Source organism: Podarcis liolepis, assembly GCF_965112155.1.
Source record: "Podarcis liolepis genome assembly, chromosome: 11".
Lineage (NCBI taxonomy): Eukaryota > Metazoa > Chordata > Lepidosauria > Squamata > Lacertidae > Podarcis > Podarcis liolepis.
In genome coordinates, this window is record NC_139565.1 from 41,645,544 (window position 1) to 41,665,770 (window position 20,227).

Here is a 20,227-nt window from a genome sequence, read left to right on the forward strand (position 1 = left end):
CTTGAATGATTTCAACCTTGTGCAGTTGAAGGCGGGCTGGTTCAAATTTTGGGTACCTGGCACAGTAAGCGCTTTTAAGCTCCCTGCCTTGCTTGTGGAGGCAAGTCCGCTAAGCGCAGCAGCTGTGGGACGCTCTCGTGAGATCTTTCACACCCATCCAAATTCCCGCAATGTCTTGCATGAGCATCTCTGGCCTTCCAGAGCCAGAATGCTGAGCAGGCCTTGTGCAGCAAGCAAGGCTGAGAGCTTAAAAGCTTTTTGTGCCAGGTAACCCAAGAGGACCATCTTTGATTCACCGCCGTGAAATCAACACCAGTGCATCAGGACTTATATACTTCAGGCGCCACCTGCATTATAAAGGGGTCTTCTAATAATTCTCTGCACCTTTAACAAACTAAGTGTCCCAGAATTCCTTGTTTAAAATGGCATTGTGGTGCTTTAAATGTTTGATGTGAATGTGACATTAGTCACGCAGACAGATCAAAGCTGTAGGGCTATATACATGTTTAAATATACCTGGGCTAGTTGTAATGCTGTCTTCCCCAACCTGGTGTCTTCCCATTTGGCATTGCTGGCTCAGGCTGATGGGAGTTGTAGTCCAAGCCATTTGAGGAATATTGGGTCAGGAAAGACTACTGCAATGAGAAGCAAAAGTTTCTTCTGCCCAAGGATGGTGCATTTTCCTTTTCCACCTTATTCATCTGGTTTGCCTTTCCTATTTGTGTAGCTCCTCTGTGTGCATGACACCAGATAACACGCTAAAGACTGCTTAGCAAGGCGGTGAAGCAGAAACTTCATGAGGAGATGACATAAAGCAGGAAGACAAAATTGTGTGTGTGTGTGTGTATTAAAGAGAACCATCAGTACCTGCAGACTTCTGTTTAGCCATTACTTCATATTATGCACTTAAAATTTTGTGGGGGTGTATGGGAAAGTGGGGGGCTGTGGGTGGTGCTGTGGGAAAAAAATTTTGTGCCTAAGACTTGCCGATCGTAAGGTCGGCGGTTCGAATCCCCACGGCGGGGTGAGCTCTCGTCGTTCGGTCCCAGCTCCTGCCCACCTAGCAGTTCGAAAGCACTCTTAAGTGCAAGTAGATAAATAGGTACCGCTTTATAGCGGGAAGGTAAACGGCGTTTCCGTGTGCTGCTCTGGTGCTGGCTTGCCAGAGCAGCTTCGTCACGCTGGCCACGTGACTCGGAAGTGTCTCCAGACAGCGCTGGCCCCTGGCCTCTTAAGCGAGATGGGCGCGCAACCCTAGAGTCGGTCATGACTGGCCCATACGGGCAGGGGTACCTTTACCTTTACCTTATGGGAAAGTGGGGGATGCAAATACCAGGGATTTTGGTTAAAAAACAAAAAAGGCTGCTTTTATAAGAAAGAACTCCACAGTGTTCTTGGTTTGGGGACTGCTTCTGGCCAAATAATTAAAATTAACTCAGGTGTAATCCTGAAACATGCCGGCAGACTTTGAAGGGCTTAAGGGAGCAGCTTGCATGAAGTTTGCCAGCAAAGAGGAATGTCACTGGTGCGGCAGCACTTAACCAGTGAAGGAGTCCCTGGCATTCTTATGAAAGTGCCACTGGTCATGTGCAACTGTAGCAGGCCTTGAAAGGGGGCATGTTGGGGACAGAATGGAACCTTGGTTTCCTGTTGCATCTGAACCAAACGAATGTGTCATGTGGAGTCAGTTACCATGCTGACCTGTAGGGATGCTCATTAAAGGCAGTGGAAGAAGATGAGTCAAAAATTTGAAAGCCCACCTGTTCCTTCCGTTATTGTTACTAACGACAGGGCAAATGCAAAGGCTCTTTGTGGGTGCAAATAAAGTTGAGCAGTTGCTCCACCACAGTGTGTGTGTGTGTGTGTGTGTGTGTGTGTGTGTCCGTCCGTCCCAACTGGGTTTACAGAAGCTTCTCTTGTTCCTTTCTTAAAACAATCACTTAGTATTATTTTCAGTGGCACAGCAATAACCAACCCCCCCCCCAATATACAGTTCTCCAAGATACAGAGATCTATTACAAACAGGTTGCTCCTAGACAGCCTGTTCATTGAGCATTCATCTTGATTCATTGGCACAGTTTGTGGGGAAGTTGTATGATGCTTCTTATCAATTGAACATTCATTCTCTTTTGTTTGCTGGGAGGCTATATGACATTATGTTAAGCACTTGTTATCTCAAACTTCCCACTGCATTTTCCTGTCATTTTCCTTACCGCAACACCCCCTTTCCCCCTTCTTTTTTGAAACAGGAATCTCTGCACAAGAGCACCAAAACCACTTTTATAGCAGAACCTGAATTTGCCATTGTGCAGTAGAATCTCACTTGCAATATGGTGACAGTCTGGAAGTGACCAGAGATTCTTTCGACTATTCGTAAGGGTAGCTTTTTTAGTTCATCAGACAAGGCTGGCAAACAGGAGAAGAATGGCACAGAGAGCAGAAGATAGCTGATAGTTTTGGTTTGTTCATTAAGGAGCCCCCCTAGATTTTCAGATGAAGACGTTAAAGCAATATTTTCTCTTCCTTCTTACTCGTTTTCTTTTGGCATTTAATGGACATAAATACAGGATGAGCGGAGTGGGAAGCAAGATTGTTTTATCCAATTAGTGTGTTGTTGCTATCTTAATCATGAGACTCAGAGTTGATATTTTCCTTGACATGCTAGCTCTTGGGACGATGACTCTTGTCTTAATTTGATTAGTACTGCTTAGATCTGTCTAGGTCTGATAAGGTGAAATTTGGTGAATATCCAGAATCTGCCTGAATGAAGTTCTATCTTTGGATTTTCCCATGTTCTGCTGTGTAGGCAGCAATTTTTTGGTCAGGGGTCTTAAGCAGACAGGGAATTATTGCAGAATAGTCATAACATATTGTAGATATATTCAAGCTGATGCCTTCCAGATGTTTTAACTACAATTCCAGACCAACCAAGACATTTTCCAGTGACAGTCCTGGATTTATAGAAGCTGTCTTGGTTTCTGATTTGATCCTGAAAAGTCATGCTTTTCCTTTGGACATGTTGAAGGGTATGGAGTTATACAAACCCCAAGCCAAGGAGATAATAAGTAACTATACAACCTTTGGAAGACATCTGAAGGCAGCTGCTTTGTATACAGAAGGTTTTTTATGTTTTGTGTGTGTGTGTGTGTGTGTGTGTGTGTGTGTGTGTTGGAAGCTGCCCTGAGTGGCTGGGGCAACTCAGTCAGATGGGTGGGGTATAAATAATAAAATTATCATCACCATCATAATAGAATAAGGCGTCCCTATTTTCATTGGAGAGTATGCAATTACACCTAAGCCAGCAAGGTCCAAGGTCAGAGATGATGTGAGATGTAGTCCAAAACATCTGGAGGGCACCAGGTTGTGGAAGGCCAGCCTAGTATGTCTAACATCATCTGCAGAGCAAAGCTACACATGTTTGCTCAGAAGCAAGTCCCACTGAGTTCAATGGTCCTTACTCCCAAATAAAGGAACATAGATTGCAGCCTTAATCACATGTTTCCCCTCTTATTATCTGTAGATGCATAAAAGTGACTGCCTTGTAGTTACAGCCATGTGAGGAAAGCCTTACAATTCTAATTTAGGTTGTGGGGGAAAGTTTGCCAGTGTTCAATATAAATTAAGCTTTATGGTTTTGGCTGTATGGGAAATGAGTCGGGAAAACAAAAAACAATACAGTGGTGCCTCGCAAGACGAAATTAATCCGTTCCGCAAGTCTCTTTGTCTTGCGGTTTTTTCGTCTTGCGAAGCACGGCTATTAGCGGCTTAGCGGCTTTAAGAAAAAGGAAACAAACTCGCAAGAACTTGCAAGACGTTTCGTCTTGCGAAGCAAGCCCATAGGGAAATTCGTCTTGTGGAACGACTCAAAAAACGGAAAACTCTTTCGTCTTGTGCGTTTTTCGTCTTGCGAGGCATTCGTCTTGCGAGGTACCACTGTATCATTGTTCACAAAACACCTTTAAAAGAAATCAGTGCTAACTATTTTCAAATGCGGGTCCAGTCCTCCAGCACTGTAGAGGGGAGATAAAAAGGGTATGGTATGCTACACTTATAAAGCCAGTGTTTCAAGTGCTTTCCAGGATTTCAAGCAATTTCCAAGTGCCCAAGTAATCTTCTGCACAAGAGGCACGTTATAGAGAAAAGTCTTCTATACTTTCCAGCCTGCCAGGACACAATTGGGGTTTAATAATACAGTGGTACCTCTGCTTCAGGCTACAGACTCCGCTAACCCAGAAATAGTACCTCGGCTTAAGAACTTTGCTTCAGGATGAGAACAGAAATCGTGCGGCGGCGGCAGGAGGCCCCATTAGTTAAAGTGGTGCTTCAGGTTAAGAACAGACCTCCAGAACGAATTAAGTTCTTAACCCGAGGTATCACTGTACATTGTGTTGATTTCTAGAGTCTTCCTAATATATTCATATGTGCCCAAAATCAAAGCAGACCTTAAGTCTAATTTTTTTCTGTACCACCGTTGTTTTATTATTATTATTATTATTATTATTATTATTATTATTATTAAGTAATTTTACAATTGTAATATTCCCTGGGAGCATCCTGTTGATTTTTTGTTCTGTATGATTTCTTGCTCTCACGTATTCCAGTCAGTAAATGGGTCTTTGTCAGTTGTGTATCCTTTTCTGTCTTGTGCAAACCTTTACTCATTACTAATGAGGGAGTAATCGCAGAATTCTATTGGGGTATTAATGCTGTGAGCCTGTCTGTCTCATGCTCAGGTTGTATATGTGTGTAAATAAAACTACATATCACAAAGACACATTTCCAGTGACCTCCGTTCTAAAGAAACTGAAACCCACATATGCACAGGAACCCTTGAATTCTCTTGTTGCTTGGAGAATGTCATGTATGTAGCAATATAACATTCCTCTTGATATTCTTTCTTATAGTCCTTCTTCAGTTACATCTTGGGGTAGTCCTGCATTTCTTCCAATGAGCTCCCTTGTTCTTGCTCTCATCTTCTGACTTTGCGTCAGCCATCATCCCTTTGTGATCCTATTCAGAACCACCCCCCGCCCCACAACCTTTCAACAAAAGGGGACTACCCCTTTGCCAATGAAAGGATGTCCAGGAGTGGAGGAACTGAGCTCTGAGTAGATGTTTCCTCTGAGAGCCCATTCCCTCCATGAGTTTTCACAGATCCCTGCTTTCTTTTAACAACAGGAATAGGATGCAAATAGAATCTTTCATAAAAATGGGTGGTGCATGTGTTTTGAAACAGTGCTCTTCAGCTATGGGATCCTTCAGATAACTCTGCATCTCGCTGCTGCTGCTGTGATTTTGTGAGTGTGTGTGTTTATGCCACACCATTTCTCCGCCATTCCCAGCTGAACTCCTTTCTGTTTTGTTGTGGCATTCAAGAAGTGACACAAATTTCAATACTTGTCTCATCTCATAATGCAGAAATAGGAGAGATAGGGGAGCTGCCCTGTGTGTCGTGACCATAACAAGCACATCCTTGACTGCTGCAGAAAGCTAATAGAGGTTGACTGAGTATTTCAGGAACTGATGCTCCTTTTGAAAACTGGTTTTAGTTTAGCCAAAATATTTATATATATAATTCCAGAGATTATATATGGATTTTATATATATATATAAAATCCATATATATAAATATATAAATATATATATATATATATATTTCCAGAGATTATACAGTGGTACCTCAGGTTACAGACACTTCAGGTTACAAACACTTCAGATTACAGAATCCGCTAACCCAAAAATAGTACCTTGGGTTAAGAACTTTGCTTCAGAATGAGAACAGAAATCATGCTCCGGAGGCGCGGCAGTAGCGGGAGGCCCCATTAGCGAAAGTGGTACCTCAGGTTAAGAACAGTTTCAGGTTAAGAACGGACCTCCAGAGTGAATTAAGTTCTTAACCCGAGTTACCACTGTATATGGAGACACACACACACACACACACACATATATAATATGTCTGGAATGCCAGCATTAACCCAATCCACCCCCACTTTGCATGAGAGAGAATTGGCTGGGGGTGTCCCCATGACCAGCCCTGCTGACCTCTGACCCCCTCTGTCTGAGTGATACCAATTTCACTCCACTGGTGTGGCGTTCCCTATTCTGCCCCTTGAGTAGATGCATCACTGGCAGGAGTCATGTTAGCAGCTATTTATCAGAAGACCCAAAATGGAGTTTACGTGAAATCACGTATATATGAAACACCATTGAAAAAGCCTGCAAACATCCTCTAAACCTCTTGAACCCCCTGAAAACCCCTTTGAAAAACCAGCAGCACTGACCAAACGCCAAAACCCACTACAATTGATCCCTCCAAACCTCCTTGCTCAAAATCAACTCTCCACAGGCCACAGCAGTCGGTGCAAGGGCTCCTGGGATTGCACTGGCAAAAGCTTGTGGGATTGCTAGACACTGTTTGTGAGCAACATGGAAACCAAAACAGTTAATAGTGTTAAATATACCTCTGTTTTCAGAAGCTTGGGTCAAGTGTTCTCTAGTGCCCCCCACCCTCTCTGGGAGCCCTGCTGGGTTTACCTGGCTGTGGTAGCAGCACTCTGAGAAGTCGTGGGGTTCAGGCATCCCTTTTCTGCTAGGTCAGAAAAATCCTATTGAGGAGGAGGAGGCGAAGGCACAATGGGCCCTGCTATGTGCTGGGGACCTGACAGTTGCCCAGGAATGCCAGGTGTTCACACCAGCAGTGCACCCACTTAGTTACATATTTATTCCAGCTAGAAGTCCGCAGAGTATTCAGAGTGCTGTTCCCTTTATTACATGGTGCCTTTCTCAGATCCCAAATAATGCAGAAGGGGGAGGCAGACCCCTCAGTCCCTGCAGGATGATGCTCACAAGTCATGCTGCGTAATTAGAGATCTAATGCAAATTCCGTATCCCAGTTAATCCATGACATTTGGGTCAGCCAGTTACAACAAGAGGGGATGTCCATGTGCTTTGGTACCTTAAGATGCCCTGTTTTGCTTTTTTTAATGGTCAGCACACCCTTGTTTTTCTCATCACCTGCCTTGAAACATTGTCATTGTTTTTCTCTGCGCCCTGAGGGTTTATGTTATATAGACATCAGAAATTTATTACAAAGCAAGTTACCTACGTCATTGAGAAAAAGCCCAAACATGGTTCCATTAACTTCCTTGTAAGTGCTTCTCCTTAATAATTCTGGTGACGTGCAGACTGTATCCTCGTCCCTTTCATGCCAAACCAGGCGGGAGAGATAACTAACAGTTCGCAGAGACGGGTGTGCGGGGAGAAGGGGGGAGAAGCCCAGAAAGCACATTTGAGCTCTCTGTCCTCCAAAAGGAGCTACTTGACCGAGCTGAGGCAGGCCTTTCTATCTCACAGTAGGTGGCAGTAAACCATTTGATTGTACTGTATCTCAGATTTCCAGAATGCCTGGTTTGTAGGGGAGGCTATTGAAGCATTGATGGTGATAAAAGAGAAGCTTATTTGGCCTGCGACTGTGTGAAAGGTCTTGGGTGACACAACAGTATGTTGATGTGTACAGCTGCTGTAGCAATGATGTAGCCATAGGCATATGCAAAACCCAGATTTTATAGCAAGGAAAAATCTGACCTTAACTATTTTACAGGCCACAGCTGACATGCTGAGAAATTTGTTCATTAGCTTCTTTTATTTTATCCAGGGTATCATGCAAGTAGGGTAATGAGATCAGATTGTTAAAAAGAAAGGACTTTGCCTTTCGATCTGCTCCGTTAAATTGGAGAATTTGTGGAATGAGAAATTCTAGAGAGATTAGGCTGCATTAAGGGGCAATGCTAAATATGCTTATTAGGGAGTAAGCCCCATTAAAATGGCGGGTCTTACTTCTGAGTAGGCATACACAGAACTGCATACACAGAAGGGAGCGGGTGGCACTGTGGTCTAAACCACTGAGCCTCTTGGGCTTGCCGATTGGAAGGTCGACAGTTCGAATCCATGCAATGGGGTGAGCTCCTGTTGCTCTGCCCCAGCTTCTGCCAACCTAGCAGTTCGAAAGCATACCAGTGCAAGTAGATAAATAGGTACCACTGCAGCAGGAAGGTGAATGGCATTTCTGTGCACTCTGGCTTCCATCAGTAATAATAATTTATAATAATAATTTATATTATATTATATTATATTATGTTATGTTATGTTATGTTATGTTATGTTATGTTATGTTATGTTATATTATATTATATTATATTATATTATATTATATTATATTATATTATATTATATTATATTATATTATATTATATTATTAATAATAAGTAATAAAAAAGAGAATAAAACTTCAAACATTAAAAACTTCCCTAAACAGGGCTGCCTTCAGATGTCTTCTAAAAGTCAGATAGTAATTTGCTTGACATCTGATGGGAGGGTATTCCACAGGGCAGGCGCCACTACCGAGAAGGCCCTCTGCCTGGTTCCCTGTAACCTCATTTCTCGCAGTGAGGGAACCACCAAAAGGCCCTTGGAGCTGGATCTCAGTGTCTGGGATGAACGATGGTGGTGGAGATGCTCCTTCAGGTATATTGGGCAGAGGCCCTTCAGGGCTTTAAAGGTCAACACCAACACTTTGAATTGTGCTTGGAAACATACTGGGAGCCAATGTAGGTCTTTCAAGACCAGTGTTACATGGTCTCAGTGGCCACTTCCAGTCTAGCTGCTGCATTCTGGATTAATTGCAGTTTCTAAGTCACTTTCACAAGTAGCCCCACGTAGAGCGTGTTGCAGTAGTCCAAGCAGGAGATAACTAGAGCATGCACCACTCTGGTGAGACAGTCTGCGGGCACGTAAGGTCTGCGTAACAGATGGAGCTGGTAAACAGCTGCCCTGGACACAGAATTAACCTGTGCCTCCATGGACAACTGAGAGTCCAAAATGACTCCCAGGCTGCACAGGACCAGGGAGTCCCCTATACCTGCCCGCCCCCTGTCCCCCCAAAACAGTATTTCTGTCTTGTTGGGATTCAACCTCAATCTGTTAGCCACCATCCATCCTCCAACCCCCTCCAGACACTCACACAGGACCTTCACTGCCTTCACTGGTTCTGATTTAAAAGAGAGGTAGAGCTGGGTGTCATCTGCATACTGATGAACACCCCCAGCCCAAACCCCCAGTGTCCCGTTGTGCCAGAAGCAGTTTAGTCATTCTGGCCACATGACCTGGAAAGCTGTCTGTGGACAAATGCTGGCTCCCTTGGCCTGAAAGTGAGATAAGCGCCACACCCCATAGTCGCCTTTGACTGGACTTAACCATCCAGGGGTCCTTTACCTTTTAACCTTTTTAAAACAGAAATGCATTGTTAGTCTGTTAGAGCACAAAATAAAGGGTCTTGGGGCACTGTCAAGATTTATTGTGACATAAACATTTGTGGACAAAATTTGCCGTGTCAGATGTTGGCTTATGCCACACACAAATATATGTTTAAGGTGCCACAACACTGTTATTTATGAAATGAGATACCTCTCACATTTGTATGAAGTCTTTGGTGGTCAGAAGTGGAGAATGCATGACAAAAATTATAGTTAAATGGGTCTCATATATTTCTTCCCCCATGAACACAGCCCCTTATTCTGCAAATTCACATCAGCTTTCTTTTCTTTTCTTTTCTTTTTCTTTAAGAGCAAATTCCTATTCCTCAAGGCTTTCTGCTCCTGCAATACGACTGTGGCTAGAGACAGACAAGCCTGTGTTCTTTTGAACAGCTGAAGGTGGTATGATTGGGGTATTGCGGCAGCAGCTGAGCAAACCTATTTCTTTGTTCCGGCATCACCTCTGATCAGAGAGGCTTGACAGGTTTTTGAGGCACTAGAAAAAACCTTAGCTGAAAAGATTTGTTGGATTTCTGTGCTTTGCAATTGGGTACCAAGTAACTCTATTGCTATTCAATCAACCCTCCTACTATTGAGAGCAGGGGTAAGGAGTCTGTGGCAGTGAGGCATAGTGTCAGAATTGTAGAGGTGGAAGGGACCACAAGGGTCATCTAGTCCAACCCCCTGCAATGCAGAAATCTTTCCCCCTACGTGGGACTCAAACCCATGACCCTAAGGTTCAGAATTGCATGCTCTGCCTCACATCTGCCCCAGCCAGAATAGCCAATGGCCAGGGATAATGGGTTTGTGTACTCAAAACTTGGGTAGGGGGTGAGACACACTTTCCACACCCCTGATGCAGAGCTATGTAGAGGATAGGAGTCTCAGGAAAAGAATGTAACTCCCACGAGCCGCATCTTTAAGGTAAAACAGATAATGAGATATGACAAATTAGTATGCACACAAATTGATTATAGAACACAGCCTCATATAATAGATATGTGTGGGTTTTATAGCTTCTTTTCAGCCTGCAATTCAGCTCCTAGATGAATTGTTTTAAGCTTTACCTTATATGAATACCCATAGGGGTGGTGAATTAAGCTTAATTCTACCCCACTTGAGTGCTTGTTAATATCTTCCAGATAGCATCTATCACTGTAATAGTATATTCTCTCTGTTAATTATGAATCAACTCATTATAAGAACAATGTCATTTTATGTATCCATGTAATGAATGTGTAACAGAACTCAAAAGAAGACAATTGTAAGCTACTTAGACAAGCGTCTCTATAAGGCAAAGTGCTGTGATGATTTTTTGCTCTGTTTTGAGTTAACATCTTATAAAAACGTGTTTGTTATGCTTATAAGCAGTGTTGAACCCTGATACATATGAAAAAGGCACATGTAGCTTGATATAGAGCTACACTGTTGCATTACATCATTTCCAAATAATAATCTAAAACTATACTAAAGCTCCTACATTGTCAGAGACATGCTCTCAGTCGGCAAAGGCATCCTTTAATGCATGGACATAGTGCATGGCAAATTCCCTCCTTTGTAAATTCTTCTATTATGGTATCGTAAATGGTTGAGACTTTGAGTGTTATCTGCACAGCTGAGATTCTTTGTTTGGTGCTGATCTCAGTCTGGGCATGATGATGGAAGGTGTCTTGACCCCCCAGTCACAATATTTAGCAGCAGCAGCAGCAGCAACAGCTTCAAAGAGAATTGGTGAACTAGAATTTATCAGAACACAATGGTTCTGCTCATATAGACCTTAAGACCATGGGTTAAAGCCAATTCTCAGAACAGGCTTCTTGAAGTTGATGGACATGACTAATGTAGGCCCATACATTTCAGTGGAGAGCAGAACTTAGTTGGATACAACCCCATGAATTTCTTTCCCACTGCAAAAGTTAAATTAACAAAAATAAAAGGAGGAAGATTGTGTTACAACTCTAAACCATTTCTGGTTTTAGCTGTGTACCACCTCCAGTTTTGCCAGTTTCCTTTGCCTCTGACCTCTTGTCACACAAGGAATCCACTTAAAGTTGCAGGAGACCCTCAACTGAACGGCTTTGTTTTGTAGCAGAATAGCACAGCTCTCCACTCTGGAATCTATTATGATTCTGTTTGTGAAACCACCACAACTGGGATAGGGTTCGTGTCTTTGAACTCCATATGCTGAGTTCCTTGGAAGAAAGGGTAGATATTAATGTGACAGGCAAATCAATAAATATTATGTAAAGAACCATGACATTCAAAAAAGAGCCACGAATATAAAATATGCAGTTAGAGTCCAGTGTTACACATATTAATACATCTTCTCTCTTTTTTTCTTTTTACAGGTAAGTACTCCATTCTTCTTCTTTAAGCTGACAGAAAATATATTACGTGCCTGAATTGTAACAAATGGTACAAAAGGAAGCTAGTGAGCAGGAAGATGGCGTTGCCTACTCACGTAAGGATTTCAGAACAGCTTCAGGATGCCCTTGTTTATTTTTGAAGGTTGGTAACAGAAAGTGACCCTGATTTTGACAGGATTTATTAAGTATAAATATAACATATAGTTGACGTTTGTGAAAGATTAACTTGTGCCTGTTGACTGCCTGTATGGAAAAGTACTGTTGCTGAGTCCTCTGTAAAGAGACCAGCCAGATTATTAGTTATAATTATAGACAGGCTGGGGGTGGTGGTGTTCCATTGTCTGAATGGGATGAAGGAGAAAAATGGTTTGGGGGTGTAGTGTTAACTGCATAGCGAAGAAGACCCTGGCCTTGGAATTTTTTTTATATTTGTTTTGTCGGTGATCTTGCCCCATAAATGCACACACACCCCAACCAATAATTCCGAACATTGGGTTGGCTCTAGAATCAATTTTCCTGCAGTGGAACTCTAACTGGACATTCCCATGGGCTGAGGAAGATTTTGGGGATTTCTCCTTCCCTTTGCAGCCCCTTAACCACCAACCCCTAAAAATATGCAGCAAACCTTTGGTGGCATGCACCCCAGAACAGTGTGGGAGGCGGTGGCTTCAGAGGGCAGAGGAAATGGATGAAAATCACTTTCCCCCTCCCTCTATTAGAAAGCTCCATTTGATCCAAGTCCCCCCCAGGAAAGGAAGTAGCCCTTCCAAGAAAAGTCCTTCCATTTTGGGAAGAGCCTACTGAATACAACTTGTAGAAGCTGTCTTGCGCACATTTAACTTACAAGATTTCAACTATATGCAGTTGAAGGCTGGCTGGTTTAAATCCCTTAAGTTAAATATGGAATCGGTGCACAGAGAAGGCTTTGCTTGGGAAGTAAGGCAGGTAGCTTAAAAGCTCTTTTTTTGCTGGATTTTCCTGGAGCAAAAAAAGAAGTTTTAAGCCTTCTGCCTTGCTTCCCAAGCTAGGCTCTCTCCTCTCGCCGGGGTGTGAGATGCTCCCGCAAGAACTCGAAAATACATTTTTTTAAGTATACGCAGAACCCTTGAAACCGAATCCCCACGTAAGTTGCAATTGTACTGTATTTTACTGCCACAGCACATTGAGTTGATGCTGTCAGTCAAACGAAAGATCTCTTTCCTCCAGAGTCAGGAGGCAATTCATTCTCTACCTAATAATAAAAATAATGATGATAATACTATAAAAGACCTAACATAAAAAAGACCTAGCTGTGCGCGTGCATGCAAATATTGATGTCTGTCACTGTGTGAGTATCGCCTGCAAAGGATCTCTCTTTTTCCCCCCTTGGCTCATTATGAGTCTTGATTGGCAAGTGTTATGTGACTAAGGACTATGTGCCTGCTGGGAGAAATTTTAAGGAGCTGCGTGATGCTGATCAAAACAGAGAAAAGCGGGTTTGCTACAAGGGGAAGGATTATAAAGATTGTGCACTGTTCCAGCACAAAGTTTCAAACAATTGTAACTAGATGTTAATGGAGGATTCAGCACTGCCAATGGAGAAGACAGTCCCTCCCCAATGCCTCCTCTGTATTCCACCATCAATCCCTCTGATAACATAATCAAGCAGTGAGTGCCACAAGGATTGTAGCCAAAACACGACCACTGAGAAGTAGGAGCCGGGGGGTGGGGTGGGGGGAGAGACTCAGGAGTACACTAGCAGCCAAAATTGGCTCATAACAGCCCCCCCTTTTTAGAATAATACCATAAAATAATGCCATAAAATTATATATCATTAGAAAGATAATCTAATGCAGATTGCAATGCAACAAACTGTGTTGAATCATCTTTATCATATCAAAGGTTATATCCAAATAACCAGAAAGGGAAGCACAACTGCCTTATGTAGCAAGAAGTGGATTTTCTCAGCTCAAAAATGTCCGGTGACAAACAGAGTGAAAAATGTTGACTGGTCACCCAGAAAGCAATGCAATAGCCCTGACCCGAATAGAAAATGTGTGGAGCTGTTAGCTCAGTTGGTTAGAGCGTGGTGTTGATTATGCCAAGGTGGTAGGTTTGAACCCCACATAGGACAGCTGCATATCCCTGCATTGCAGGGGGGTTGGACTAGATAATAATAATAATTTATTATTTATACCCCGCCCATCTGGCTGGGTTTCCCCAGCCACTCTGGGCGGCTTCGAACAGAACACTAAAATACAGTAGCCTATTCAACATTAAAAGCTTCCCTAAACAGGGCTGCCTTCAGATGTCTTCTAAAAGTTTGGTAGTTATTTTTCTCTTTGACATCTGGTGGCAGGGCGTTCCACAGGGCGGGTGCCACTACCGAGAAGGCCCTCTGCCTGGTTCCCTGTAACTTGGTTTCTCGTAGCGAGGGAACCACCAGAAGGCCCTCGGCGCTGGACCTCAGTGTCCGGGCAGAACGATGGGGGTGGAGACGCTCCTTCAGATGATCCTCAGGGTCCCTTCCGACTCTAGAATTCTATGATTCAATTCTATGGTCTGGGAGCAATATGCAGCTGTAGGTTAGAAAGTGAGAGAGAACCTCTTGCATCCTTCTAGGACACCCCAGATGTTTTAGATCACTGCTTCCATTTGCCTCAACTAGCACACCATGCTGCCAACAGATGGGAGTTCATTTCATCTAACTACAATATTTATAGCCCATCCTGTATTCAAAGATCTCAGGGAAAGGGACAATGAAGCTCATTAAACATCACATTCCATGCTCATAAAAAACAGATAAAAATCAATTTCAGGCCATCATTGAACTGCAGCGGTGACCTAATCCAGCTGAATATTATTCGCTCCTCAAAGGCTTGGCTAAATAGCCAGGTTTTTAGCTGGTTCTAAAGATGAGCATTGTAAGTGCCGGCCAAATTTTTAGGAGAAAGGGAGTTGCATAGGTGGGGTGCTATCAGCGAGAAGGCTGATTTCGTGATATGACTTACCTGTTATACTAAGAACTAGTTGAGACTTTAGATTGTAATGTTAAGGGCTGATTTTTCGGGTCAGCAATTCAAGAACCTGGTTCCCTATGTATTTTTATGGTTGTAAGAGATATAAAAGGAAAACATTGGTTCTTGGGTGTGATGTGCAGAATGAGCCTACAGAGGGCATTGCAATCCTTTTGATGTTGTGTAATCCAGCATTCTGTAGTGAAGTGGACTACTATTCACGGTATTTTTCCATACGTTTCACAGAATAATTAATTTTGCTATATCCTGCTGATATGCATAAGCAATAAAAGTACGCATTATGCATCAGTGAGGCAGCTGAGAATTGTGTTTATGGGGATGAGACATGCTGCAGATCCAGGTGTTGTTTGTGTAGTCTGGAACACAATTAATAGGTGTCATATTTGCCCCCTATTAAGATCTAAATGTCCTCGGAGTCTATAGTATGGATGAGGGCATCTCCCAACTTAGGTTTTTCTAGATGGTATTTCACACCCCCTCACACCCCCTTGTAGTTAAAGTATATTCCTAGGCAAAAACTGTAAAATAAAATGTTACTTGCTAAACATTCTATTCCATTCAGTACTATAGCAGGCTGCCAAACTGATTTAAGTGTATATTTACATATAATTTAACATCCTGAACAATCCTATAAAAATAGAATTATGAATTGGAATTACCCGTATTTTTCGCTCTATAAGACGCACCAGACCATAAGACGTACCTAGTTTTTGGGGGGAGGAAAACAAGGGGGAAAAATATGTTCTGAATCTCAGAAGCCAGAACAACAAGAGGGATCGCTGTGCAGCGAAAGCAGCTATCCCTCTTGCTGTTCTGGCTTCTGGGATAGCTGCGCAGCCTGCATTCACTCCATAAGACGCACACACATTTCCCCTTACTTTTTAGGAGGGAAAAAGTGAGTCTTATAGAGCAAAAAATACGGTATTTTTGAAAGTGTCTTCAATTAAGAAGATTGGGAAAGAACAGTGAAAATTTAGAGATTTAAAGCAGACCTTAATACCTGAAAACCCAAAAAGATACTAATAAAATTAGTGGACAAAAATTAGAGCCAAGAATAAATTGCAGAAACCTTGGTTATTGTGGAGTCACAGTATACACCAAATACATTGCAATCAGAAATGTCAGAAGTTGACTTTGTTGATGTAATAAACAAAGCCACATCTAATGACACTTCTAATTCAACTTCCCATCATAAAGAAAACCAAAATAGAAATACTGATCTAATAAATTCTATTACAAAAACTTTTGCTAGAAAAACAAAAAACCCTCAGAAGAAAGAATAAATAAATTTCTCAAAGAAACATAAGTTTTCTGACAATACTGTTTTTATTCTGTGAACTGCCCTGAGACCCCCAGGTATAGGGCAGTATATTAATAATAATAATAATAATAATAATAATAATAATAATAATAATAATAATAAATACATTGCAAGAAAAAGACATAGATTTTTTAAAACGTTGTGAAGAAAGAGATAAGCCCATGAGTTCCTTCCTCCTTTCTCTTTTGCACATTAATTATTTGTTTCCAGGGTTTCTAAAACTACAGTTTCCCATTGTGATGAAAATAAGAAATGGTGGCTTAAGCTCTCATTACAGTTTTAGCTTGTAAACCAGAATTAAGCTATGGTTTGCAATCTTGTTTTGTAGTCAAAGCACAGTTTCCCCGTTTGGACATAATGGACAGCTGTTGTGTAAGGAACTATGCAAATTGTTGAATTAAGTTACAAGGAAGGAGAGGGAAGGGGAATGGATAAGAACACTGCTCATTCTCAGTCTGATAAATCATGGTTTATTAGGCTACAATCAAACTGGGCCTTTATTTGGACATGTTGCCATGGAATGGGCAGGTGTCTGTGTAACTTTTTCAAGGCATTTATTTATTTATTTTATTCTCTCCCACCCACCACGAAAATTCAGTAGCTTGTATTATTATTTCTATTTGTTTGCTGCCAGCAGAGAATTTTTTCCCAAGAAGCCAGTGGCTGTGGTTCGACCAATGTTGCCAATAAGCAAGGGTGCGCAACAAACAAGCAATGAGTAAGATTAACTACAGTTTGTCATACCATTTGACATTCTACGGTTAAAAGAAGCATAGCTTCTTTGTGGACACACCAGATGCGGAGGGTGAAGCTTGCGAGCCCAGAAGAAAGCTAGGCTTGCCCCCATCGTGATACACCAGAGTTTATTGTGATGTCAGAATGCAGCAAATGTGTCCATTGAAGGTTGTTCAAGATTAAGAAAGGTCCTCTTGGCCTGATCTGACTGACTTCCAGGGAAGGTACCACGCTGAATATCAGTTTCTGGGAATCATGTATGAAGAGCGCTGTTCTTCTGTAGTCTTTTCATAGGCACCTGACTGGCCACTGTAAGAACAGGATCCTGGACTCCACGGGTCTTTGGTCTGATCCATCTGTGCTGTTTTTATGTTGTTAATGTAGTCAGTAGAATTTTCTAAAACAGCGAAATGAAGCAGTATTTAAAGATTAGAGGTAGGACCCCCACAAAACTTCCCTTTTTAGAAACAACAACAACAACAACAACAACAACAACACAAAACCCATGCCCACCTGCCCCACACTTGATGTGTAGGGCAGGTGGAGATGCAGCTGGATTGGCTGCTTACGGTCTTCAAACAAAAACATCTTGGAGGTCCCAGACCACAGAGAGGTTAGGCTGGCCTCAACCAGAGCCAGGGCTTTTTCGGCTGCGGCTCCAATCTGGTGGAACACTCTGTCACAAGAGACTAGGGCCCTGCGGGACTTGACCTCTTTCCGCAGGGCCTGCAAGACAGAGCTGTTCCACCAGGCCTTTGGCCAGGGCACAGCCTGACTCCCTACTTTGGCAATCTTCACAGAACTCTAGCCCAATGGTTGCCGTTAATCTGTTTTGAATTAATTTTATAATGAAATGATTTTATAATGTTTTATCATTTTACTGTTGTTAGCCGCTCTGAGCCCGGCTTCGGCTGGGGAGGGCGGGATATAAATAAATTATTATTATTATTATTATTATTATTATTATTATTATTATTATTACAGTGGTGCCTCGCAAGATGAAATTAATTCGTTCTGCGAGTTTTTTCGTCTAGTGAATTTTTCGTCTTGCGAAGCACGGTGTCGGAAAAGTTTCGGAAAAGCTTCAAAAATCACCAAAAACCTCAAAAAAGGCTACCACACCGCGTTCTATGAGTTGCTCCTCAAAGTCAAGTCGCAACTGTATTAACGGTGTTAAGAAAAAGGAAACAAACTTGCAAAAAACGCAAGATGTTTTCGTCTTGCGAAGCAAGCCCATAGGGAAATTTGTCTTGCGAAGCAGCTCAAAAACCGCAAAACCCTTTCGTCTAGTGAGTTTTTCGTCTTGCGGGGCACCACTGTATTATTATTATTATTATTATTATTATTATTAGGGCACCACTGTATTATTATTATTATTATTATTATTATTATTATTATTATTATTATTATTTACATACCCATACCCTGCAGAAATCCAGGTTGAACTTCCTGCACATTAGGCGATATGCTAATGCTCAGTCCTGCTTGGTCACTGTCTCCCCTCCACCCCCATGGGTCAACATTGATGGGTAGGAGGGACTATGCAACCGTCAAGCTCCTGACATAATCATGTCACAGGTATGTGGCCCATCTGTCAATGTTGGCCCATGACATGCAGGGAAATCCAGCCTACTTGGCTGAAAAGATTCCCTCACTGTTTTACAGATCCTCAGGAGTTTGGTGGAGGAAGAGTGAGTGACTTGGTTCTTTTATGAAACTAAGCATTATCCTGTTCACACGAAGTAAGTCCACTGCATTCATTGAGATTTACTCCCAGGCATTAGTGCTTCATTGCAACTTATTCTGACTCTCACCTTGAATCATTAGTTTTTCCAAACAATTACCATTTTAAGTCTCCTGTAGAATAGGCAAATAAGACATATTCTGCAATGCTAAAATGAAAAAATTAATAATGTCAAAGCTTAGTGAGATTCTTCAGGATAGTTTTTTGAAAAATGGATCCTTGAGGTGTATCTACACAACAACAGAAATCCATATAATGGCTTTGTGTAAGTTTCACTGCAGTGTGATTTGCATTGTACTGTGGATTGGCTATGCATCATCAGGACAAAAACCAACATATACAACAATACATTAACTCAAGGCTGAGGAACTTGAACTACAACTTCCACCATCCTGGCATGATAGAATCTGAACATCTGGAGGGCGCTGGTTTCTCATCCCCGGACTAACTCCTTATAAGTCAACTTTGTACTGCTAACAGCAGTGCAAAGAGAAGTGAAGTACAATACAGTGGAATTAATTTCTCCTGCTTAGAAAAGGCAAGTGAGTCCTAAAGTAGCTGGTCTATAGATCAGATTAATCTTTCCACGCTTAGAATTATGAAAGTCCAGTTTGCTCATTCCTCACAATACCTTCCCAAACATTTGCAAGGCCAGATAATGTGCAAATGTTTGTATAGCATTTAGGCAAGTACTAGGTTATAGTAATCTCCCTCTTTATCAACTATATTTCTGGACAATGTAAATTATTGACAGGCAAGGATCATCAACAGGTCCTTTATATGTAGTCATCTTCATCATTTTCTCAGGGTACAAAAACATCACATGCTGAAAGGCAGAGTAGAAGATGTACTAACTGAAGCTGTTAACGAAGAATTCACTCCTGATGAGGTTGCAGGCAATGCGATGCCATGTTGGTAGATCAGAACATTGGGTAATGTTAGATTGAAGCACTGGCAATGTCTCTATAGTGACAGAAGTCTAGGTAACAAAATTGTACTAGTAGTTTTATTGGTACAGGGCGAAAGACTCAGATCCCAACATCCAGTCCTTGAGAGGCACTTTGGTTCTGTCGTTCGTTCAAGTGTGATGGGGAAACTGTTGTTTTGGAACTAGTTATTATCTGTTGTTGCCTCGAATGGTCTGCTTTTTATGACGATGTTTGTTTTTGTTGCAACATTTTATTGTTTTCAGTCTTGCAAGCCGCTTAGCATTTCCAGGGAGAGAAAAATTGTGGAGTAAAAAATGACATATCTGGTCAAAGCATTTCTATAATACTTTTCATAGATTTAGGTTAAGGTTACCAGATTTTTTTCCAATGAATCCAGGGACACTTTTCAACTTCCTACTAAGTAGATGGATTTTGTCAGGGGACTGATTTGTAAATCCAGGGACTGTCCCCGGGAAACGGGGATGTCTGGTAACCTTAATTTAGGTTGCCATCCTATAGACACTTGGGAGTACGTCTCTCTGAACTGAGTAGACATGGGTACCACTGCACTTTTAGATGTTTGCCTCAAATTTTCTGTCTTCTGGGGAATTGTTTGCCTGGGCTATACAGTGGTACATCGGGTTACATACGCTTCAGGTTACAGACTCCACTAACCCAGAAATAGTACCTCGGGTTAAGAACTTTGCTTCAGGATGAGAACAGAAATCGTGCAGCAGCAGCGCAGCGGCAGCAGGAGGCCCCATTAGCTAAAGTGGTGCTTCAGGTTAAGATCAGTTTCAGGTT

The 20,227-nt window shown here is 42.1% G+C and overlaps 1 protein-coding gene and 1 long non-coding RNA gene across 8 annotated transcripts in view; one reads left to right on the forward strand and one right to left on the reverse strand.

Moving 5' to 3' along the window:
* The window catches only part of PDE4D (phosphodiesterase 4D), a 624,753-nt gene that overhangs the window by 385,984 nt on the left and 218,542 nt on the right, over window positions 1-20,227 (forward strand). The window lies entirely within an intron of this gene.
* LOC310688555 lies at window positions 16,862-18,264 on the reverse strand. The gene is made up of 2 exons (XR_014517035.1): window positions 18,175-18,264; window positions 16,862-17,147 (listed from the first exon to the last, which is right to left on the reverse strand). It is a non-coding gene; the product is annotated as an uncharacterized lncRNA (long non-coding RNA).